At 40.7% G+C, this 4175-nt stretch overlaps 1 pseudogene; it reads right to left on the bottom strand.

The window, feature by feature from the left end:
* Positions 1 to 665: 665 nt before the first annotated feature.
* On the bottom strand, positions 666 to 2186 carry LOC149183933 (subtilisin-like protease SBT2.3 pseudogene; annotated as a pseudogene).
* Positions 2187 to 4175: the final 1989 nt, after the last annotated feature.

Raw genomic sequence — 4175 nt, 5'->3', positions numbered from 1 at the left:
TACTATTTGCCAATCCGTTAAATGCCTTGGTCATATCAACAGTCGTTCTTGAAGACCAAGTAGGAGAACTCGAAGAGCGCTCAGCAACATTACGAAAGTTGTTATATTCTTTGACACTCAGCCTTTAATTCAACGTTCTTGTTTGCATATGCACTATTTATGGAGATATCTGGATTACCGGATGAAACATGATTTCCATTAGTTCTCCAAATAAATTTTGATGACAGCTTCATCTCAGACGGTGTGGAACATCAGTTGGTCTCTTTTATCTGTTTCTTTGCCACGGTAGATGTCTTTGTGGCATTTCGGGCTTTGACTTATCACCTTCCCCGTTTGAATCAAAACCAATTTTTTATAATCAGCATCCAGATGTCTAGTTTTGCAAGCATATCTCCCAACGTGTCCTAAGAGCATTTCAGAGCCGCTATATGATCTATATTATTTCCATTCTTTCTGCTGTGGAAATGCTGTAGCTTCTCCAAATTCCTTTGGAAATTCAACACATCTGACATTGTGTGGCAGCTGTAGTCTTCTCAAATTAGGAAATTTTTTGTAGTCCTTTATAAACATTGGCCATGGAGTCATCGTATTGTAACTCCAGGTCCATGAGGTTCTGAAGTCCAAATATCCATTTGGGTACCACGCATTTAGTCAGACTAACCATTTCAAGGCGTTCCATGACTTCCAAGCAAAAGGATTCTTCCAAAGCTAGGTGCAGTACTATTACCGGTGGCATTGAGGAATACTGTAAGCTTCTGGGTCTCCCAATGTGAAACTGTAAATGATGTGGGTGCAACAGAAACAGAAACACCAAATGGCGCACTCCAAAGAGCCTTGTAACTCTCATTTACTGCTATATTCAGAAAGCTCCTCTCAATGGTACGAGAATTGATCAAAATAGCTACTGTGATTGAATGAACGTTGAGGTCAGAACTAATTCCAACGTTTGAACTACATGCAACACCGGTGTATTTGAGAACAAGAGGTGCAGATCCATTTATGGTACATAGGAACGCAATATAATTTTCATAACCTGCATCGAAGATGAGTCCAGGATCCAAGGCAGTAGTTGGATTCACAAATCCACTTCCCATGTCAAAAGGTGTGGCTGGAATTGCATCGGCATCTGGATTGCTGTAGGAATGCTGTGCCATAATTGGTAACCCTTGATTGTCATTGAGTGATGCAGTGGTGGATAGTACAGAAGCAATGGCTGCTGGGTTAAATTTGGGGTATTTTTATTTCACTAGAGCTGCCACTCCCGCTATATGAGGTGCTGCCATGCTTGTTCCCGATAACATTGCAAAATTCTCGCCTTCAAATTCAGCTGAATCTGTGCCAACAGAGTTTCAAGCAGCCCAGATGAGATTACCAAGAGCTATTATATTTGGTTTCAGTATATCTGCTGCATCTAAAAGATTGTCCTGCGGATTGGGCCCCCTTGAAGAATAATACATGACTTTGGGTGCTTTCTCGCTGTAATCTGCTTTCAATCCTCCAAGGACTCTGGCAACTCCTCCAAACTTAACAATGTTGTTAGATTCATCTCTAGTTATGGAGTCACTGTAGTATTTCAGAAAAGTCTTAGAATCATCTGAAGAGGAAATGATCAATCCTGACATCGTCAAAGGGACTGGATTGAACGGAAACCCAACCACAAAAGGGTTTGTGTAGAAGATGATGCCCACTGCACTCAAATTGTTAGCAGTCATAACTGCTTGTCTCACATAAGATAGACCAAGGACAAACCTTATTGTGTAGCTACAGATCAAGATGTTTCCTTCAACTAGATGCTGTTCCAGCTCACTGGGATCTTGGCATTCATTGGCATACATATCATCAGTTCCATTCTTCTGGGCATGAGTTGCAGCAACTAGACTGTACATATCATCATCATCTGTTCCAGGAGCAAGTCCAACTCCTGAGATTGTGAGATTGTTGCCAAGAACTATAGAATTATTATAACTACGATCATCGGCAGCAGCTCCCGCTGTGAATATCCATGGGCTGAAGGACCAAATACTCTTTGGAGAAGGTCCAGCGTTTCCTGTAGCTTGAACGACAAATATTCCAACTTTCACAGCGGACAACAAAGCCATGTCTATTGGGTTAAAGAAAGTCGCAATCCCAGAAGGTGGCCTGTTAGGTATGATTGACAGAGACAGTATATCAACCCCATCTTGAGCTGCCTGGAATAAACATGTGCAAAAAATCGCCAATTCATACTGTTGTCTGTCAAGAAGACGTCTACTGATCTATAGCTGCCACAATATCTGCATTCTAATTTTGGCTTTCGGTCCTTTCACCATTTAAACTCCAATGTTTTCGCTTCTAAACACATCATACATGAATAAAATCACTGAACAGGCCCTATCGACTTATTTGGAGAAGAATTGAGCTGAAACAAATTGAGTTTTTGATGAATCGATGATGAATTTCGGCCTTAGGTCTCTGTGCGTCGCGCGCACTCCCAGTGCGCCGCGCTTGGTGAGTGCGCCGCGCCAGTGTTAATTTTACACTGCGGAGGAGCGCCCCATGCGCCGCGCGGCCCATGTGCGCCGTGCCTTCTTCCTATGCGCCGCGCAGCTCCGTTTCAACACAATCGGCCTCTAAAACTTTGTTTTTTGCCCTTCACGGCTTTCCTCTTGGGTTTTGACAATTTCTTGCAATTCAAATGGATTTGATAACTATGGGAAATATCTCATGTATCAAAAGGATTTTAATTCTCGCTTCTATCTTTGTAATGTGTCAAGTGTGGCATTTTCATTTTTAATACCCACTCTGTTCTGCTTGCTTTCCATACTGATTTTCTGAGCTTTGAGCTGATGAACTTGGTTATTTTTTTTTTACAGGGATATTGGCGTTGATGTTTGGCAAAGGAAAACCAGAGCCTACTTTGAAAACTCCATGGTGGAAAAAATACATGATTATTACAAAAAATGAATTCGACAATTTCTTATTCAAAACAGAGTTTTGAACAAGAAATGTCCTCAAATGTGTTTGATGATGAACTTTTGAACTAAGAACCTCTTCGAAAACCATCCTCATGGCCTGCGGGCATTATTTCCCATTTCTGGAGACAAAACCCTGGACTCAAGAATTAAAGTGACTCTTTTTGACCAAAATGGCATTTGACGACTGCAAATGACGAGAAATGAACTTTGGTGAATTTGATTCTGACAGAGGACTTACAAGACTGAGTCTAACATTGGCTCCAATTAGGATGGCAGCTGCCGCTCCGTGGAGGTGCCAAGAACATCAAATCTCTGGGAGAGCTAGACAGTGCCTTCGTCCATTGGGCTATGGAGTCCATTATTCTGAAAAACCAACATGACTCAATTTATTGACTGAAACTTGACTCAAACTGACTCAATGCAAACTGACATGACCAAAAAACTTGACTCTATGCAAAAGGAAATGACTCATGACTGACTTAACTAAAACAAGAACTGACAAAACTTATTCAATGGCAGTAGTCCATCAAGATTCGAGGGTTTCAAATCATGATGAAAACCACCTATGTACTTAATGAAATATGTACAATCATGTGTAATGTATCTTCCAATGTAACCAATCAAGTAGATGCCTCCTTGATTGATTCTCTGGATGAGATCTTCTGGTCAACAACAGATACTGGTAACTGGGCTTCCAAAAACACAGTTGACCATGATCTCCTTCATCACTGAATACTGCAATAATCACTATCATTGCTGACTGCAACAGATTTTCCATTGGATCCTGAAAAACATGAAGATTTACCTCATGCTGAAGAAACAAGGGGTCCATTTCTTGTGATGTTGATCTCTTTTCATAATATACTTCAGAAAAAGTATGCTCCTGGTCCTCAAAAAATTTTGAACAAGCTTTTGAGTGGATTTCCTCTTCAAAGAACATTTCAAGACATCAAACATAGGAAGAAGAATCTGAAATGGCATCCTGAATGGTCGGATCTTCGGTAGTCTGAACATCTTGCAGGTTATCTTCATATGATATGACAGCCAGATTCTCGTTACATTCATTAATCATAAGAAAAGAAACTTCAAATGCTTCGTGAAACTCAAGCATGACCTTTCTGTCCTCTATCATAAATTCATCCAGAGAAACTTTTTCACCTACTTGAACAAAGATATCCTCTTGCTGTTCATGAATTGACTGAATTACCTCGTTAGGAAGGT

Source organism: Pinus tabuliformis, chromosome 3_2 (assembly GCF_031772625.1).
Source record: "Pinus tabuliformis cultivar Carrire ecotype Pingquan chromosome 3_2, CPIR1, whole genome shotgun sequence".
Lineage (NCBI taxonomy): Eukaryota > Viridiplantae > Streptophyta > Pinopsida > Pinales > Pinaceae > Pinus > Pinus tabuliformis.
Note: the sequence above shows the minus strand (reverse complement) of the source record. Positions and strands in the feature narration are given on the sequence as shown.